Source organism: Grammomys surdaster, unplaced genomic scaffold (genome assembly GCF_004785775.1).
Source record: "Grammomys surdaster isolate TR1022 unplaced genomic scaffold, NIH_TR_1.0 255, whole genome shotgun sequence".
NCBI lineage: Eukaryota > Metazoa > Chordata > Mammalia > Rodentia > Muridae > Grammomys > Grammomys surdaster.
In genome coordinates, this window is record NW_021604696.1 from 3,905,960 (window position 1) to 3,927,708 (window position 21,749).

Below are 21,749 nucleotides of genomic sequence, written 5' to 3' on the forward strand. Positions count from 1 at the left end.
CTCAGGGTAAAGTCAGGCACAGTGAGGCCTATCACCTCAGGGTAAAGCCAGGCACAGTAAGGCCTATCACTCAGAACTTTAGAGGCTGAGAACCATGACATGAGTTCAAGGCTAACCTGAGCTACACAGTGAGATCCTAACTTTAAAAAAAAAAAAAAAAATCAAGTTACCAAAGACTAAAGCTAGTGTGAACACTAGTCAAATCAAGAGTTATGCTCATTTACTAAAAAGTCTCTACTGAAGGATGGCTTAGCTTATTTCTCAGGTTTTCAGTCACATACAATATTTGAAGCTCGAAACATTGCTTTTTCAAGGAACAACTAACATTTTATGATCTTGTGGTGGTTATGTCCCCATGAGAAGACTGACAGCCCTGACTGGATAAAAATTCTAAACTCATATACAAAAAAGAAGATGGGGCTAGAGATGACCAGCCGTTAAACACACTGACTGCTCCTCCATGAGACCTGGGTTCATTTCTTAACACCCATATAGGGGTTCACAATCTTCCATAACTCCAGTTCCAGGGGACCTGACGTCCTAGTCTGGCCACAGGTACCACACACACAATGCACAGACATACACGCAGACAAAACACCTATACACATAAAAAGGTGCAGAAACGAAGCTAAAAGTGGAACATGGGAATGCTGAGAGAAATGTGCATATCATATGAAATCCTCATTACTGTCCTCCAAAAGCACAGACGGCTGCTCACACCTCAAACAGGAAGGTGCGAGCAGCCGCACTTATCAGTGAAGCAACGGACACTGATCTTTAAACTGATCTGATTCGTTTGCTAGCGGGGCCTGCTGGGTGACCCAGGCTGGCCTCATTCAGTCATTCTCGGCCAGCCTCTTAAGTGCCAAGATTAAGAAAACAGATGGTGACATTGACTCGGATGTGGGGACCTTACCACCGACAGGAATATAAACTGCAGAGGTGGCTCAGAAAGGTAGGAATGGAACTGTCACGTGATCCAGCTATGCCACTTGGCAAGAATCTGCTGAGGGACTCTATATCCTACCACTGAGACACATGCCCATCACTGCTCTGTCCCTAACAGGTAGAAACGGAAACAGCCAGATGTCCATCAACTGATGGGAGATGCAAATGTGCTAGTTCTCTCCGCTCACAGCCACCCTCTATCCTGCACTCTCTGTTGCTCTCCCTAACATTTCCTTTCCTGTTCACATCCTGTGTCCTACTAACCCATTTCCTGGAGTTTCCTCTCCTCTGCCCCCTGCAATGGCCCCTTTCTACTTGCATGGTTTCTACAAACACCCAAAGTTAAACCTACAAATCTAAAAGACTCGTCTCTGTGTATCTGGGTTACCTCACTCTGTATAATTTGTTCCAGTTCCATCCATTTGCTCCTTCAAATTCCAAGAGCTACAATGAAATGGTGCAACTGTGACATTTTGTTAAAGAGGTAACCAACAGCTTTCTGCCTGGATTTAAGACCTGCTACACAGGAGGGAACTGATACCTTTAAATCCTATTTTCTCGGTAAACACTTATTTGAAATTTTAATATGCATGTTATATCCCCTACCATTAATAGTAGCAATTGCTTAGATATACTGTTTTACACCAAAATAATTTGCCAAATGAAAATTATGGGCAAGAGCACCAACCTACATTTTTACAATGTCTTGTTACAGCAGCCAAGAAACTGGTGTCCATACCACTGAACACACAAACACACACACACACACACACACACACACACACACACAGAGGAAGGCTCTTGTCACACATCAGCACATATGAACCACTAATACTTCACCTACTGTAATACAGTAGCTTCTAATTTCAAATGTTAATATGTTAGCAAAACATCAGACCTTAACCGCTTACATGGAGAATGGCAGGTAAGCGCACGTCAGTGTTCAGGGGCCTCGAGAAACAAGGCTTTAGGAACATGAGACTTCCAAACAGACGGGTGTCTTAGGAACAAAATCCAGACGCAATTAAAAATGAACTCAAGAACTTTAAGTGATTAAAGAACATAATATGACTTCCTTTCTCTAAAAGCTATACTCCCAAAAAGAAGGAAGTTATCTAATCTTTCTTACACTAGAACATATGACATTAGGAACACAACCTGATGTCGTAGCTCTGTGCTGCAGCATTTGACCAGTATCTACAAAGTCACTGAGTTCACTCTGTAATATATGGGGAAAATTAGAAAATTAATTCACCCTTTCAAAGTAATCAAATATATTTAATCTAAAAATCCATGTTATTTCCTGTTATGAATAAATATCACATTTTCCTCAGTGAATTAAAACATTCACTCAGGAGCTGGACAGATGGCTCAGCAGTTAAGAACACTTGCTGCTCCTGCAGAGGACCCAGGTTGGGTTCCCAACACCCACATTAGGGCTCCCAACCATCCTTCATTCCAGTTTCAGGGGTTCCAATGCTCTCTTCTGACCTCTTCAGTCACTGGGTATACATGTGGTACAGAACATAAATGCAGGCCAAACAGCTATACACATAAAATCATCTAATAAAATATGTGAGTTCACCCAGTTGTCATTTATACCTAGACTTTTGTTATCTACTTAGTTATAACTAAGTGAGTTCAAGAGAACGTAGACCCAAGCAAGGGCTGGCCACTGGAGTTAAGAGCAGCCCCAATGAAACACAATAAGTAATAACTCAGGATATCAATCGATAGGAAAGCAGATTCTAACAGCACAGATGGTAGCTATCTACCCGGTTCCTGTGCTGGTTAAGGTTGTTTGTGTGTGTCTTTTATGTGGGAACTGAATGGTCAAAGGTGGGGTAGAAACCTCGGGTCGGGATTAAAATTTTCTACAACAGAAAAGTCTCACTGAAAATGTAAAGTGACTAGCTCCTATAAGGTACTCTTAACTTGATTATTTCAACTTTCCAAACAATCCTGCGTACTGCCTTTTGTCCTGTTCTCTACTAGCAAATGTGAGCATGTTTCATCTGCTCAACTTCTTAGAGAGATGACCTACAGCAGTCATAAAGCAGACTCGCCCTCGGAAAGAGAAGGACAAGGCTGTTCTGCCTTCCTGCTTTCTGCTACTAGAGATTATGAGTAAAAACTGATAGAGTGGAACCATCATAAAGGTACAGTAAACAGAGACAAAGTATATGAAATTTTCGTTTTAATTAAAATATAATTACATCATTTCCTCCATTTCACTCCTCCCTTCTAACCCTCCCGTACATCTCTCCTACCCTCCCTCTCAAATTTACGCGCCTCTTCTTTAACCATTGCTGTCACATACACATATAAGTGAATAAACAGACAGACACAAGCTCTGAGTGTGCTTGGAGTTGCCCGCTTGTATGTTTCTAGGGCTGGCCACTTATTATTGGATAATGAACCAGCGCTCATGCAGGGGAGGCTACCTCTCCCTCTACCAGCAGGTGTCAACTGCTTGTGCTTTTCACCTAGAGGGAGAGCCCAGCAGCTGTTAATTGCTTCTGCTTCTTCACCTGTGGCTCAGGCTCTGTGACAGTTCCCCATCTACACTGGGAAGTCAACCACTGTAGGAATCGATCAGGTCTTGTTTAGAGATCCATGCCACTGAATTTCATGGGAGTGGCTTCCCTTCTGCAGCTATAAAGCACAGTCTCACAGCATTCTTCCCACCCTGTCTTCCACAATGTTCCTTTAGCCTTAGGAACAGCCGTACTATGTGGGGCCAGAAAGCTATCCCACTGGGGAAGCCAGTCAGAGCAAGAGTAAGGCTGACACATGTCCAAACCCCAAAAACCTCGTCCTGAGAATAGGACTGTCTTCCTCCCTGCTCTGGGCCTGTATGTCCCAAGGCCATGTAAGCATGTGATCCTTACTTCCCTTGAGGTAGTCATATATTCTGGAGGTCACATTACATGTTTAGCTTCCTCTCTCCCTATAAGGAGATGTTCAGCAAGCAAATGGAATTCCTCTTCATGCAAATGAAGCATTCCCAGCACCTCAGCATCAGCCGACTATGTACACTCACCCCAAAAATCCCTACGACCCCCCCAAGATTTACATAGTCCTTGTTACCCCCAATAAAAGAGAGCTGTTTGACTGAAAACCATCTCCAGAAAAGGCTGTTTCTCCTGCACTCACTCTGACCGAGTTCCTGGCCAACCCACCTAACCGAGCTAAACTTCATTCCTCCCAGTTCAGCCCAGGGTGCAAGGTGTCTAGATAGCCCAGGGCAGAGGCAGGCCAGCCGACAGTATTGTACACAGTGTCATGTGGAGCTGGGCATCTCACAGTGAGTTGTTCTCTCCATTTGACTAGTGTGGCTCTCTATAATGATCTCCTGGTACAGAAGGAAGCTTCTCTGATAAGGGGTGAGACCTACATTTATCTGTGAATATAGCGATGAGTATTTGCAGCTCAGTGGAGCACTTTACCATCCTGGTACCACAGAGCCCTTTAAACCAGAGTCCTGATGTGTATTTTCTTCAGCATTTCTCCAACAGCGATTTTTGCTCTACACATCACTGGCCTAAAGTCATATCCCAGGAAAAAGAATCCACTTCCCTAAAAAGCAACTTATGAATTCCTGAAAATGTCATCTCAGCTGGATTTTTCTTTTTTTCAGAAGTCATCCATTCTTTTTGAAACAGAAGACCTACTCTGTACCTAACACTAAATCAACCCATACGATATAGACCCAGCGAGAAACAACAAAGCCTGCTTGAGGAAAGTACAACTAAGAAACCACCCAGTAATAGTCCAAGTTGGAAACAAAAATGACGAGTCTGAAAATGCGTCCTTTTGGGTACTGAGAGAGAATGGGGCTCTTAGGATCCTGAGAATGGGGTCTCTCAGGTGAGCAACTGAAGCTGCTCTGGAGGGATTCAAGCAGAAACTTGAATGCCAAGTCTTTGTCACGAACCCAAGGCAAAGGCATCTCCCACAGAGACACTGGCTACGATGCCTGAAGCATATATCCAATAGATGTCCCACCATCCCACAAAGACACTTGCCCAACTATGTTCTTAGCAGCTTTATTTGTAAGAGCCAGAAACTAGAAACAACCTACATGTCCCTCAACTGAAGAATGGACAAAGAAAATACGGTATATCTACACAATGGAATACTATTCAGCTATTAAAAATCAAGACATCATGGATTGTGCAAGCAGATGTATGGAACTTGAAAATATTATCCTGAGTGAGGTAACCCAGACCCAAAAGGATATGAATGGTATATACTCACTGATAAGTGGGTATTAGCCATGAAATACGGGGATACCCGTGCTACACTCCACAGACCCCAAGAAGCTAAACAAAAAGGAAGGCCCAAGCAACTAAGCCTGAATCTCACTTAGAAGGGGGAATAAAAGAATCATAAGAGGCAGATGGAGGGAGGGAACTGGGTGGAAGAGGGGATGGGGAAGGAAATGGGGGCCAGGGATAAGGTATGGGGAGGGACAGGAGGATGGCCAGATGGCCATGAGAATGAATGGGAATCTGCAACTGACAGGGCTGGGGAGGTCAGGGGCATCTCTAGAATGTGACAGAGGCCTAGTGACCTTAGCTGTGACTCACAGCATTGGGGATATAAAATCTGAAGAGTCCATCTCCTGTAGCTAGGCAGGAACACTGATAGAGCAATAGGTACACCAACCCACCTACAAAACTTTCAACCCAAAATTTATCCTGTCTACAAGAAATGCAGAGAGGAGGATAGAGCAGAGACTGGGGAAACAGCCAACTAATAACAGGCCCAGCTTGAGACCCATCCCATGGGCAAGCACCAATCCCTGACACTATTAATGATACACTGTTATGCTTGCAGACAGGAGTCTAGCATGGCTGTCCTCTGAGAGGCTCCACTCAGCAGCTGACTCAGACAGATAAAGACACCCACAACTGAACAGTGATAGAGCTCGGGGACTCTTGTGGAAGAATAGGAGAAAGGATTGTGGGCCCCAAAGGAGATAGGAACTCCACAGGATGACCAACAGAGTCAACTAACCTGGACCCTTGGGACTCTCAGAGTCTGAACCACAAACCAAAGAGCATACACAGGCTGGACCTAGGCTTCCCTGCACGTATGTAGCAGATGTGAAATTTGGTCTTCATGTGGGTCCTGAACAACTGGAACAGGGGCTATCCCAAAAGCTGTTGCCTGTAGCTGGGATATGTTCCTCTAGCTGGGTTACTTCGTCTGGCCTCAGTGGGAGAGGATGCACCTAACCTCCCAAGCTTGATGTGCCAGGGTTGGGGAGATACCCAGGACGGCCCCTACCTGCTCAGAGGAGAAGGGGAAGGGGGAAAGGGGAAGGATTGTGAAAGGCAGTGACCAGGACGGGGGCAAGGAGCAGGATTAAAGTGACTAAGTAACAAATAACCTGAACCTACAAACTGAGATCAAATAAAACAGGTATTATTTTAAGCTTATGGTTTTGGTTCTTAGTTTTTGGTTTTGTTTTTGGGGGTTTTGGAGGGGTTGTTTTTTGTTTTTGTATGGTTGCTTTGTTTTGCTTTCTTAGCTTCAATATAGAAATTATTACCAGTACTCATCAAGCTAAAGTAAATATTAAATGCTTTTTTTATCTTTGGTTGAATTATGTTTTCATTTAAATGTGCAAAAAACAGTCATATATCTGGGATATTTTAATTAGAAAATCACAAACATACAAAAATCAGAAAGTAAGAAAGGAAATAATTATCACTAAGTTCTTGTGCTAACTCAAGTTTGGAGGATGCTGTGGCACGTCTCTCACAGGTTGCCATTTATAATTATTTGAAATGTTAAAACTGGAAGGTGAGTAATAATTTAACATTTGCAATAAGTAGGCTGATGAATCTGCAATACAGCCAAGCTGGTCAATGTAAAGATCAATTATATTACTACTGCTAAGTTATTACTGGTTACATTATTACTGCTTTTTCCTTCTTAGCAGAATGGGCACATATGGACTGTTCCAAAATCTACAATTAAAAAGATTAATTTTTTTATTAAAGCACAAATTTCCTCTTCTATACAAAAACTTCTTTAGAAGAAAATAATAATTACTATTACGCTATTATTACATGTCATATATATTGTTTTCTATATATAATTATGCAACAATATTATTAGGTAACAATTACATATAATGTAATAATAATTATGTAACAATATAAACAATGAGACAGTGGTGGCACCAGAGCTGAGGAAGGAGTTCTTGAATTCAAGAACACTGGGGCTACATAGCAAATATCAGGCCAGCCAGGGCTGCATAGCAAGAATTAACTTATACTAGAAATCTTAAGTTTCCTAAGCAGGACAAAGTAACAACAGAACCAGATACAAGTCGGACCTTACAATCTGACTAGATATGTACGTGATACATCCCTCTCCGCCCCACAGCATTCCTTCAGCAGTTTCAGTGACTGAGGCTCAGTGCTCACAGCAAACAAAAGCAAAGGACAGCTTCCTAAACTGACTATACTTTAATTTTAGCAAAGGTGAAGAAAACAAGACTCTACTAGCTAGGAACTCTGAAAGCAGCATCTGTGACAGGAAAAGGCGTGACTGCCAGTACTCACAGGAAGAATCAAAGCTCTGCTAGGCTAGGGGACTCCCTCCAGCCCTGTGGGGATCAGGAGAGAAGTATATAGATTCCTGAGCAGCCAGAACAGGAGGACATGCATCCAAGGTGGCTGAGGAAGTCAGAAAGCCACGTAGGCTGGGCAGGAATGGAGGAGAAGGGGAGCACAAGAGGCATGAGGTGACTTCTCCCAGGAACCTATTCCAGAGCTCAGTTCAGGAACCATCCAAGGTAAAGAGATTAAACAGTCACAATGGAGAGATGGTCCAGGAGCTACGAGCACTTGCTGATCTTACAGGACCCATACTGAGTTCCCAGAACTCTCGCAGGGCAGCTCACAACTGCCTATATCTCTAATCCAGGGGATTGTATGCCCTCCGTCCTCTGCAGGCTACTGCACACATGCAGTACACAGACACACTGAGTAGGACACACTAAGGCACCACCTATATTTAAATCACTCGTTTTAAGTCACAACCGCATTGCTAGAGCAATGGTTTTGCAGGGAAACACAGACCACCACCATGCAAAGGTATCCAGGCAGCAATACACAGTGAGACAGATACGCTTTACCCCACCCTGAAGACCTGGGAGCCTAGGAAGCCCATGCGGGGCATCAAAATCAGAAGTCCCCTCTAAGCAACTAATGTATTTGTAACTGTCTCCACCTCTCTCCAAATCATGGCTGAATCGCTCTTTGGCCAATATGATCTACAAATATGCCATGGATACAGACATACATGAAGTAACGAAGCGTCAATAACAAGGCAGTGTGTAACCAAGGGGGCTATCTAGACTCTTCTAGATAGGAGGATGAAGAAAGCCTAGCTGACTCAAGGGCCAGCAAGATGGCACAGCAGGTAAAGGCATCTGCCACCAAGCCTGATGACCAGAGTTCAAAGAGACAAGTGACCCCTGAAAGTTGTCCTCTGATTTTTACACGTGCCATGGCATACATACATACACACACACACACACACACACACACACACACACACACACACCATAAATGTACTTTTTAAAAGCTGAAAAGAAAATTTAATCACTCAAAACTTACTCATTTCTAAAAGCAAAAATAAAAGTATATTATAAAAAAAGTTAAGTGTAAAAGTATCTAATCATATAAGGGACTAGAATACAATATTTAAGCCATTCTATGCCAACCAGGAACCTAAGTGTGGAGACTCTGGGGCTTTACACTGAAGTTCCCATTGAATCTTGTGCTGTATTACCCTTGCCTCCGTGCTCCCATCGCCCCCTGCTCCTGTACCCACTCCCATTTGATTGGCTCTGCCCTCGGCTTCACTCACTGTGCACTCTCCCTGCTGATCTCATTCTAGAACACCGATTTCCATCTGTCCTCCACTGACCAGCCCCGCTCACACAGCTTGCCCTCTTTTCTACATGCTCCTCTTCCTCCTCGTCTCTCAAAGACACTGCCCTAGCAAATACTAACCTACACAGCCCCTCCACTTAGTCAGGACCACCTCCTCTATGGATCACAGCTCTACAACATCCAACACCTTGAAGGCAGCAAGCCTTCTGCCTCCCTTTCCCTGGGCAGGCACCATCCGAGTCCAAACCTTGTCAACACCCTGGCATACACCTCCCTGCCACTGCTCAGAATGACTGACGCCATATGATGACTAGGAACACATCCTGTCACATGCGCACTCCACTCTCCAGCACAGGTCAGCCTCCCGCAGCCACACTCACTACATTCTTCCCAATCCACTTCCTGCTCTTACAGCTGACCCTCCCCATGGTCCCCACCACACAGGCTGCCTGTGTCCAGTAACAGCCTTTAAATTCTTCCTGGTTTCACTCTGCTCAAAATACTATGCCCTCTGTTAACCAACTTTCCTGTATTTCCTATGGCACGGCATGACTGTCCCCTCTGTGACTTTACGTAGATAGACTTTTTATCTCTGAAACCCCCTTCCACACTTTGTGTGTCTACGGGAAGAGTTTTCTATGTCTAGCATATTATGTCAGCAAAGTTTCCCATGGATCATCAAGCACTATATGCGTATTCTATGCCTCTCTATAGCCATACACCTCAGCATAGAATATTGCAATACCTTTATACTGCAATATAAGAACTCATATGTAGGGCCATGAAAGGGGTCTTGGTGAAGCGCTGGCTAGAAGTAGCCCGGAGGTCCTGCAAGGGACAGGCATTTCTTCTGCTGTGATCCCAGAATCCAGGCTCCTAACACGCGGCGTGGAACTCCATTGACCTGCACTGTCCAATCACTTAGGGCACTGCAGCCCTCCCAAAGAGCACAGGTAGAGGGTGTGACTACAGGTCTCAGGCCCTAGAGAGATTTACATACTAATGAGATACCTGAAGGCCAGAGGGCAGAGCCAATTAAGCATTCTTCCCCAGGCCCTCCCCCCTTCTCCCTCCTTATTTAACTCAGGTCTGCCCTGAGTTTCACAGGGGTACTGCAAGATCCATTTACATCTGCCATGAAAATAAACTCTTTTGGAACCATGGACTTTCTCTTGTCTTTGGGGCCCTTCTCTGCGTTCCAGCCACAGGGGCCCATACTCATAAATTTTTACTAAAACATGAATCTAACTATAAGTGTATTCTATTCGTTATATTCTCAGTTTTTATTACAATACGTGACAAAATGTTTCCTGATTAAAATACACAAACTACTTCAGATGACAGAATTGAACCTAAGGAATTCAGAAAACTGTAGAACAAGAGGGGAAGATGCTGGGTAATGAAATCCCAAAGACTAAAAATATCATCAGTGGGAGATTACGGACAGCATACAATTCATCAAAACATAAAACTACTAACTCATGCAAAAAGAAAGAAATACTCAGCTCTATAGGCTGCTCACCTGTACTAACTGGAAAGGACATCAGGGGTGACCAAGAGCACAGCAACTCATAGAAAAATAAACTCGAATTGGAAGACAGTGATAGAAATACAGACAAAAGATAAGTAATTAGGAAAAATACCCATGAAATAAGTTAAATATTCTGAAGTCATGACTGGGTCAATGTTAAAATAAATAGCAGCACATTTAAACAAAAGTATTCCTTCACAACTTCTCCTAACGGACACATGGGTAATGAGATAATTGAAGCACTATAACTTCCATTAACCTTATAATATCAATTTAAGAAGGCGTTCACTTTAATTTGTTTCAAATCTTAACAGCACCCTATCTCTGCCCAGTAATCGCTCCTGATAGAGCCTGAACAGCTTATGTTGGGGAGCAGGGAGGAAACAGCATGCTGGGTCCCAGTGACAGAGGAGACTGAGAGCAAGCTCTTAGCCCAGGAGTTTGTCTAGGCCAGGATGCCAGGACAGGAGCTCAAGGCAGCAGGGCCCACAGAGGATGCTGCTTACCGCACTGCTTCATCATGGCTTGCACAGCCTGCTTTCTCCGCGGGCCAGGGTCATCTGCCCAGGGTGGCACCACACAGTGAGACAGGCTCTCCCACCAGTCATGAAGCGCCCACGGCCTTGCCATACGAGCAATCTAATGGAGGCCTTTTCTCAAATAAGGATCCCCTCACCAGATATGGCTAGATTCGTGTTAAATAATCCCAAGAAACATTTTGAATGATAAATAAAAATGAATTTAAAAGTTAACCCTAAAAGAGGCTCACATATGGCTCAGTGGTAGAGTGTCTACCCTAGTACGTACCAAGATCTTAGGTCCAATTCCCAACCCCCCCCACCCCCGCCAAAAACAAAACAAAACTTCTATGAATCACAATAATCAAAACTAAAGTCTCATTGAGAGTGGGATAAACAAAACAGACTAGGGAAGTGTCAAAATAAAAGATGACAGTTTATAAGAAACCATCTGTAATTCAGCAGAGAACTGCTGCTATCAAGACCAAACAAGAAAATAAAAGCCAGAGGACGAGATACAAAACTAACAAGATCTGTAACACATTGACTGGCACCCCAGACGGCCAAAAGACTTGGGGATCTAATGCAATGATGGCCAACACCTTTCCAAGCTCTCCACAAGACACCAGCTATAATATTTAAGAAGCCTACTGAAAACCAAAACAGAATAATCTAAAAGAGAATTCTCCTAAACCTGAGGATGTTTGAATCAAACAGAAGTGAACCAAACAAGTCCTATAAGGAGCTTTAAGAGAGTATCAGAAGAGCAGAATGGAGCTGGGGAGATGGCTCAGTGCTTAAAGCACAGACTGTTCTTCCACAAGACCCAGGTCCGATCCAGCGCCCCCATGGAAGTGCACAGCTCTCTGTAACTCCACTTCCAGAAGTCCTTTTGTGGCTCCCACAGGCACTAGGCACTCAGGAGGCACAGACGGACACGCAGGAAAATACCCAGAAATTAAATAAATTAAAAAAAAAAAAGAACCACCTATCTTATCAAAGAGGGCCCACTTCCTGATGGCAGACATGAAGGACGCAGGCAGCTGGATTTCAATACAGCACTCTATGCGCAGGACCTCTCTCAATAAAGAGTACCATCTGTTTCCATGGTTTCTGTAAAAAGGCCACTTCATTCATCCCCCTTCCCATACTAAAACAAACAAGGCACAGTACTAAAACCTAAAGATATCCTTCAAACCACGAGGCTTAAGAATACCTGGACTGGACATCTGTGGAAAGCACGTGCTTTTGAGTTACTAATAAGTTGTTTACATAACTACCCTTGCTCTTCAGCATATGAGTAGATCAAAGGATAGGAGACCAGCTACATTATTTTTAGATTTATTTATTGTATTATATGATGTGTATGAATATTTCGCCTGCATTATGTATAGGCCACAAGAGGGCATCCAATCCCCTGGAACTGGAATTACAGATGGTTGTAAGTGCCATGCTGGGATGCTGGAAGTCAAGTGAAAGAGCAACAAGTGCCCTTAACCACTGGGTCACCTCAGGAAGCCACCCACATTCTTTGTCAGATCCTCTGTCTGCACACTCACACCCACACTTTATCCTGTTTAGAAAATACTTATTTAACTACAATAATCAGGAGTTGAGACGCTAAAGAACAATACTGTAACTCATTTTATCCTGTTTTTATTTCAATAGTTTAGTACAAACTATTAACAAACACTCTGATCGTACATCATTAAACTTAATAATCAGTAAATATTTTAAGACAAAACTTTAGTGAAGGGTAGCATGCTTTACAAGTCACTACAAGTTGATTCCCACAGATGCACTAATCAAGTGAATCAAGCCTTTGAAATCTGTAACTGTGTCTTTAATTCCAAACTATTTATTCTGAGCTCTCAGACACCTGGCAGGATGCCTGTTTCTCTACACAGTTTTCTGTTACTGAGTTTCTAATTTTCTTCTTTATGACACTCCCTTATGTTATCTTCTGCAATAACCTTTTGGTGCACAATTAAAAACCTTCCAAACTCAATCTTCTTTGAGGCTCCAACTGGCAAATGTTTCCCCAAAAAACAAGAGAAAGTAATTTCTTTCCCCATTTTTACAACACAGCCCAGTAGACAACTGTTCAACTTTGCTTGATTCTGTCTTTACACTATAGAGCAGCTTGGTCATTTTCAAGTTTTTTCGACAAGAGACAGCCAAACTCTGATTAATGAAAAGCATGTTATCTGAAGTCGTCCACAGCCACCAGTAATCAGGATAGTAAAGAATATCACTCCACTTAGCGAGGGAGCGAGGCAGGAAGTGTTGTCAACTGTTGTAGCCGCACTGACTTCAGAAAATAGAAAATGAAATAAAAGATCTCTGGAAAATAAGACCAGGAAAAATAGACCAGTCTGTCATTGTTTGCTCTTACCAACTACAATAAATCAAATCTCTGTCAATTCATTTTAGTAAGTTGGGAATTAGTAAATGTTACATTTCCACTGTTTTCAAGTTCAAATGGATAGAACAGTAGCTTTGTCTTATACCTGGGCAAAGGGAAGAGAGTATTTGCTATAAGAGACGCCCATATGTGCACACTAGCACTGAGAACATTAGAAACCAGTTCCAATGTCCTGACAATGGCGTCCGTCTGCTGACTCAATCCAACACTTCAATGCCTCACCCAATTGCCCAACATTGGAAGGTGATGGGTGGAGTCTATCAGAATCCCACTTCCATTCTGCCAGAGGGATGCTATACTCCAGATTAACCCAGCACACAGAAACACCTTTTCTTCTTTCATAACTTACAGAACAGATCCAACATTCTAGCACCAAATTACTTTACACTGTTCCCTAAAAATAGTATTTCCAGTCTCCCAGATTATGTACGCATGTTAGCATAAATCTCCTATAACACGCACCATCTCCTGGACTCACTCTGCAGGACTCATATATAATATAAGTAGCCTACTTACATAGGCAAAAGAGAAGTGCTTGTGCCAGGAAAGGGACATGAGGTAATCCCTCGCCATGTCCACAGCCGCACATGCAAACACTTTCAGCATCACCAATCACAGGATTGTGCTGAGTCACTGGAACGCTGCTTCCTTTCCTTTCTGGGAGTGAGGCTGAACCTCAGTGAGCCCTGTCTGTTGCAGAATGGAGTCTCCCAAAGCCGGTGCAAGGTGTCTGAAGTGGTCATGGCTGCACTAAGGCTTCTGCGTCAGGACTCAGCCGCTGGCCATGGCTACAGTGGTCCTTGCAGTGAGAAGGAAGCCCCTCAGAGTCCCTATGTTGTGTTCAAACCAGCCAGGATAATTGCCAAAGAGAATGCTGACTCACAACTCCCAAAGCAGCCCACCAGAAGGGAAGGCTCTGACAGCTGCCTAACAGCCAACTAACCCAATCTGACCACTCCTGACCATTTAAAACCTCTAAGGTGTTCATGATGGAGACCTACCATGAAATTAACATTCTCTTTTTAGTTTCTTCTATTATTTTTAATTGTATGTCTGTCCTATGTGTGGTTGCCCCAGAGGTCAGAGGTATACCCTCAGATTCCCCCAGAACTGGGATTGCAGGCAGTTATGAGCTAACATTTTGAGTCTCCCAACATGGGAACTGGAGAGAGAACTCAGATCCAAGCCATCTCCCCAGCCAGAACATAAACATAACCTTCATTACCGAATGCCTGACACTTTATACCTGAGCAGTGTTCTCCAACAGGAAAAGCTGTCTTTGGAAGTAAAGAAGACCTCAGAAACATTCTCAAACCCCAAGCAAACCTCTTCTTCAAACTTAAAAAGCCATAAACTTCTCAGCTATTTTGTTTTGGTTTGGTTTTTATATGTATGGGTGTTTTGCCTACATGTTTGTCTGTGTACCACATTCATGCCTGGTGTCTGAAGAAGCCAGAAGAGGGCATCAGATTCTCAGGAACTGGAGTTACCAATGGTTGTGAGCTGCTATGTGGCTGCTGGGACTTGAACCTGGGTACTCCAAAAGAGCAGTTCATGCTCTTAACCACTGAGCCATCTCTATGTTCCTCAGCTAACTCTTTCTTAGCAGCCTTTCTACTGATTTTTTAGAAGGCAAAAGTATTTGTCAGCAATTTTCCATTTCTGGTCCCTTTCCTCAGAGTTACCATCTCCTCTCACCCCAAAATCGGAATTTCAACTTCCACACCAGCAGACTTGAATTACAAACCCTTATATTTCATAATGCCCTTCTCAATCATGGGAGGGTTCTACTCAGGATGCAACGTCTCCTTTTCAGCTCAATGTTAAGAAGCTTGAAGTTCTAGTTTAGCTACCAATTTCAATTATATATTACTGCATAACAAGCTAACCCAAAAATGTAACAGTTTAAAGCAATAACTATTTTACTGAAGATCGCATTTTTGTTGAAGGTCCCAAGTATTCAAAGGGTGAGACTTGCAATCCTTCTCTATGTGGCACCGAAAGGCTGCTGCTGGTGCTGAGCTCGTGACTAAAAAGAGCTCAGGAGCTCATGTGTATGGCATGACGGGCAAGGCTGAAAGGCTGGGCGGGCTCAGCGATTCTAGTTATACATACTAACAGCATCCCAGGCCTCTTTCAGAAGCAAATCATAGCTGCTGCAGTTGTCACACAAAACTTTGTGGGAGTGTGACCAACCAATATCAGGTTTAAGGCCCACTCCATGAGATGGAACCTGTGGCTGACACTGCTTGAGTGACCTAGAACTTAAGACTATATAATCTAGGGCCTGGGGAAAACCAAATACTACTGTTCTGCTAAAGGAACCTAGCAATAAGATAACTCTTAATGACATTCTGCTATTCTCATGGCATCAGAATGCTTGCTCAGCCATCAGAGAAGCTTCTTCCTGTAGCAGATCGGAACAAATACTGAGACACACAGCCAGATGAAAGCGGCTGATTCACTTACATACCCTGTCATTGAACCAGCCTCTACTGAGTACTTTCTCCAGGTTGGGCACTGTGTTTGCTAACAGGTAAGAAATAGAGAGAAGAGTCTTTAAGATCAAAGGAGCAAAGCATTTCCAACACTAACAGCATTCATCAGAGTCTAGAGTTGAAAGCAATGGTGGCTAAGAGATCAGATGAGTGGGGCTGGAGAAATGGCTCCGTAGGTAAGAATGTTGTATAAGCAGGAGGACCTGCAATGGATCTTGGTACCCACACGAAAAAAGTGACCCTGTGAGTATCTGTAACGTACAGAGTCGAAGAACAGGCCACTCAACGCTCTCCTGTGGCCTCCACAGTGCACAAGCACACGCTCGACTACACACACACTGGACTGTCAAGGGTTAAGCAGGTATGTGCATTCTCACTTCACAGTGAATAATGAATTGGGAAAGATATCCTGATAGCCCAATGCCAAGAGTGACAGTGAGGCTGGGTGGAGGTGGACAGACTCTGACAGGCATGTAGACACCGAACTATGGCAGGATTACTAATCTGCCAGAGAAAAGGACCACGAGCACTCTGCCACCCTATCCTACCCAACTGTAACCTGCTTTATATCCTCAGAACCAGGAAGCAGCTGCCTCTAAATGAACCTTCCTGAGTACCCTGAAAATCCCACTGTTTAAGGTGCTCACGATGGGGGGTGGGGGGAGGGGAAATGCAGATACAGAATGGACAGCAAATGGACTTACAAATACCAGCTACGGCCCTGAGACCAATTCCTAACACCAGGGTTGTAAGGTCATCCAGTTGTTCAACTATTAATCTAGCATTCATCCACACATATCCTTAACCCTCTCACAAAACATGCAAGGCAAGAGCTGAAAAAAAACCTACACTCACTCACTGTAAGACAGGATTTCAAATTCTATTAGCTATATTCCTGAAGTTCTTATACCTTGCCATATAGATATAGCACGAGTGACAAGTTCACACTGAATTCCATCCAATGTTCTATACAAATGTACATGCACACACATGCACTCACATACACACACACACACGCTCACACACATGCACAATCTTACACAAATCTTATGCGAAAGCCCGCACAGTAAGAACAATCGTTAATGGATAATAGCTTAGTATGCTCTTATTGTGTACCAGACACTAAATGCTTTGCAAACTGTATTAGGGCCTTTGACCTGAATAGTTAACATTATGTATTCGCTAAGTATTCTCTGTCTCATACATCAATGCATGTCATGCCGCCTCTTAGCTGTGTAAAAGGAAGTTCTGGCTACCAGTAACGACGGCCTGGAACACATGTGTGCTCTGCTCACCCTTGATGTACACACTTTCAACATACATGCATAAGAGTATATCTGCTTCCGTGTGCTGCTCTGACTTAGAAGGAAAACCAGAAAAGAGATATTCAGAGCCCACAGTACTAACAAAGACCAGAAAACCTAATGGAATCCAGGAAGCTCAAGAAGCTCAAACAAAGAAAGAGAGAAGGGAGGGGAGGGAAAGGGAGAGGAGAAGGGAAGGGAAGGGAAGGGAGAAAGTTCAAATCTTTTCTTTTGATACTGTTCAGTTTTGACAGGGTCTTATCTCATCTGGCCCTGATCCCCCCATCCCTACTTCTCTATCCTTACTAGTATTACAGAGGCATGAGCAACAACAACCAGTTGATGAGGTGCTTGGGACAGAACCCTGGGTTCAGGGCACCTGGGCAAGCATCTCCATCCCCAGCCTGAGGCCAGTGAAATTCTTCCTAGCATTTTCCCCTCCAAGCCTTTGGTGCAGATCACTTGTGAATTACCCTGCCAGGCCTTACCCTCATAACTAGTACACAGTAACTACTAGTATATGCTATTCCTTAAGTTAGTGTCTTAGTTAGTTTGACAAGTTGAATTTAAATGATGAAAGTCATCTCTGAAAGGTCCACTTAGATAATCAGCATCTGCCTCTAATCTAACTGAGATGATTAACAAAGCCCTATAATTAGCATTTTACATAATTTAGGCAGATGCTTCTTAGTTTTTAAAAGATGAATCAGAATTCATCAGCTAGAATTCCTTTAAATTTTGATTAATTATCTTCTTTAGGCTGTGTTAATTATCTAATTTTATAGCATATACAGTAAAATATATATATATATATATATATATAATTTAAATTAATCTTCACCTCTTAAAAGCTAGCATTTTACAAAACTTACCCTAGTTCTGTCCATCTGGGCAAATTAATAGAAAACTCTAAGGAAAAAAAAACAGATCAAGTTGGTTTTAGGGTTTTTTTCCCCTTAAATCAACTCTCCTGAGTCAATTTCAGCCAAAATAAAAGCAATTAGCATTCTTAGAGAAAAAGGAAAAATGGCAGAGGTGAAGGAAGGGCACGGAGAGGGAGGGAAGAAGGAGGAGGAAAGAAGGAAGGGCAAGGGGAAGGGCAGGGGGGAGGGCAGGGGAAAGAGGGAGAAAAGGCAGTGGGAGGGAAGAATGAGGAGCTCTGCCCACACAGCCAGACAGGATCACAGCTCACAGGAGGCAGCCCCTGTACTAAGCTGTTTGTCAATCACTCCACAGGGAAGAAGAAAGGCAGCAGCCACTCATCCATACACACCCAGCTGATTGGCCACCACCTCACAGAAACAGCTTGTTCCTCACAGACAAATTTTTTTAAGAAATATATATTTCTTCTCGTAGCATGGCCAGAAATCCATACTTATTAACCAAAGTAAGTAGCACTGAGTTTGATAAACAGAAGCCGGTGAGAACCGGCACTGCTTGGGGGCAGAGAAAGTCCACTTCATTTCTAATTGACATTCAGCTCCATTTCTCAGAAGGACACGGTCTTGCCTTCAACGGAGAACTTCTAGTCTTGAATCCAACGTCTTTCCAAAGAAGGGAACAAGGAAGCTCAAATACAAGTTTTTGAATGACAGACAACAGCCTGTGAGAAACTGAATAAATCATGTTGTTAACATGCTATAAAATACCGCCGCAAGTGTGGAGACCCCTGTGTGCACACACATATGTGCCTGACCACAAAAGAAATGGCAAAAATAAAAGGAATTTAATCCTTTTGAAGACATATTAAAAAAAAAAAAGAAAACCTATTTTAAATAATAAACAGCAACTAAGGGAAACCAGGGCAAGGGAACTAAATATGAATGTTCTACTTCCTAAACCCAGATTCCTCTGGACAACATCCCTGAGGAACTGGCACCCACGCCCAGGCTCTGGTGTCCACTGACCAACCAAACACTTCCAGAACTGTTTGAAGCACTGACTCTAGTGGCAATCCTTTCAAGATAACTTACAGCATTCTGTTACATGCACTCAGAAAATATTCTCACTGACTAGAAAAACTCTAAGGACTGCTGCTGAGAATTTTAGTATTTAACCCGAGCCTCAATGAGTCAAGGAATCCATTGGATTTGGAACGACTATGGCTCCGATGTGATATCACACTTATTCTCCTCATCTGAAAACACTGACATCTCTTAGCTCTTAAGATGTCAACAGAACAACTAAGATGCAAGTGTAAAACGTTAAAATTCAAGTTACGCGTTTGCTGAGTGTTTTGATAATTTACTGCTTAATTACCTTCTAACCATATCCTATGGAAAGAGCGTGCACATGTGCGGGCGCATGTGCGAGCACACATACACACACACACACCCTGAAGAGCATGAACTTCCTTTCATTACTTCTCTCTTATACTGAATGGGCCACTGGTAACGACAGTACTCTGGCTCCCCCAAATGACACTACTACTGCACAGTAGTCCTGCCAACCAAGAAAGAAATGCATGCCAAAGTAAGTGTGTTCCTGGAAGCCCATCTTCTTGAGGAAAAAAAAAAAATCTGTCAGAATATCTTCAATTTTAGTATCATTACCTCTCATTCACCCCTCTCCACCTCACCAAATAAGAACATTTCATTTCAACCAAGAACTTTTCTCCGATTCCCAAAAGGTGAAGGTATTTGTAAGAAACAGAAAGAACAATGAAGGTAGAGCCTCCGAGCCAAAGTCTGTAGCAAGAGGGCCTGAAATATCAGAGGCAGCCAAGCAGAAGAAAGAGAAAATACTGAGATACACAGCCTAGCTTTAGAATTAACTACATTAACACACACATACACACACACACACCATAAAAGGGAACTCTAAGGGAGGGAAATGAGATTTAGTCAGAAGGAAGGAGGGGAGGCTAGGGAGGGAGGGTTCTGAGGGAGGTTAAATATGACTAAGGTACAACAACATGTATGTAAGAAAATGGCATTATGAAACCCATTCTTCTATATGCTAACTAGAATATTTAAAAGGAAAGCCTTATGTAAAAAAATGCCCAAAACTAAAACACGTATTTATCAAACGAATTAGTGTTAAGATTAGAATTGGCCAATAATCACAAACCTAAAAGTCTAACTGAAGGAATAAAAGTATCACCACTGATAAGATCCATTGTCTAGCTGTATGTTTTGTTATGTTTGAGACAGAGTATCAGTATGTATCCCTGGATGGCCTAAAACTCACTAAGTAGACCAGGCTGGCCTTGAGCTCAGATCGACCTGGTTCTGCCTCTCAAGTGCTACAGTTAAAGGCTAGACAGCCACACCTGGCACTTTAGACATTTAATACGATGTCCAGAGTTAGAAGTCTTCAGAGTTCAGTTTCCGTATGTATAACCCAAGTGCTTGATAAACAAGGTTAGTATGTAACGTGTATTTTCATTCAGTATCACAGTACAAGAAAATGAGGCATTAAAGTGACTTAGCCGGGATCGTAAGAAGCTACTGAATGAGTTTTTCCCAGCTCTCTCTCACACTTGCTGTCTTGGCAGCCTCCTTTGCACAGTGTCTGAGCAGCTGTGTGTGGTCCTGTGGCTCCACTACTTCACCTCTGACCTCCTAATCTCAGCCTAACATTCTGAACTGCCACCACCCATCCCCACTGGCCTGCCGGCACCCATGGCAACATTCCACAAGCAAATACATTAGCCAGTCCCAAAACACATCCCCTTCTCACATCCCCACTGCGGTGGTTTCAGAAGGTTTGGCCTCATACACTCCTGTGTTTGACTGTTGGGGGGGTGGGGGCAGGGAGTGTGTGGCCTTGTTGAAGTTTCCTATGCTCAAGTGTGGAATTAAAGCCTCAAAGCCTCAAAGCCTCCTCCTGGCTGCCTGCGGAAGAAGACAGTCACCTCCGGTCTGCCTTCTGATCAAGTTGGAGCATTCTCAGTTCCTCCAACACCACATCTGCCTGCACACTGCCACGGTCCTCCCCACCTAGACTAAACCCCTGAACCTGTAAGCCAGCCCAGTTAAACGCTGTCCTTTCTAAGAGTTGCCATGGTCATGGTGTCCCTTCCCAGCAATGGAAACCCCAAGACACCCACTATCACCGACACCATACTACTCTTGCCTTCTGTACCAACATCTGGCGCCAGCCTCACTTCATATTCAATAACCATCCAATCATCCGGCTCCTTCCAGAGCTAACACACTAACTCAAGCCCGCAGTTCTTCACTCAGGAAACACAGACACTGCTAATACCCTTGGAAATGACTCATCGGGTGCTCTGACTCACTGCATCCTCAAGTCTCAAGCTAGGCAGCTCCAGCCATCGGCATCACAGAGATCTCTGTCGCTCCTCCCCAGAAACCTTCAATAACGCCCTCCTGCCCTTCTCTCTCTCTAATCTCATGACAGGTTCCCTTGTCATAAGACTTGTGCCAGAACCAAGTTAACACTAAGACACATAAAGTATTTCCTGTAACTAAAGGTAGAGTGTAGCATTAAAATAACATTACATAAACAAAGTACGTGGCATCCAGACCTCTAGAGGGGTAAAGACTCTCAAGTGAGATACGGAACTGTGCACACAGCACTACAGAAAAGCCAGCCACTGTTGATGACTAATGGAGGGGAAAGGATCCAGTCTCAGAGGCCA

At 43.4% G+C, this 21,749-nt stretch overlaps 1 protein-coding gene across 2 annotated transcripts in view; it reads right to left on the reverse strand.

Moving 5' to 3' along the window:
* Positions 1-21,749, reverse strand: part of Prim2 (DNA primase subunit 2) — a 205,486-nt gene that overhangs the window by 166,242 nt on the left and 17,495 nt on the right. The window lies entirely within an intron of this gene.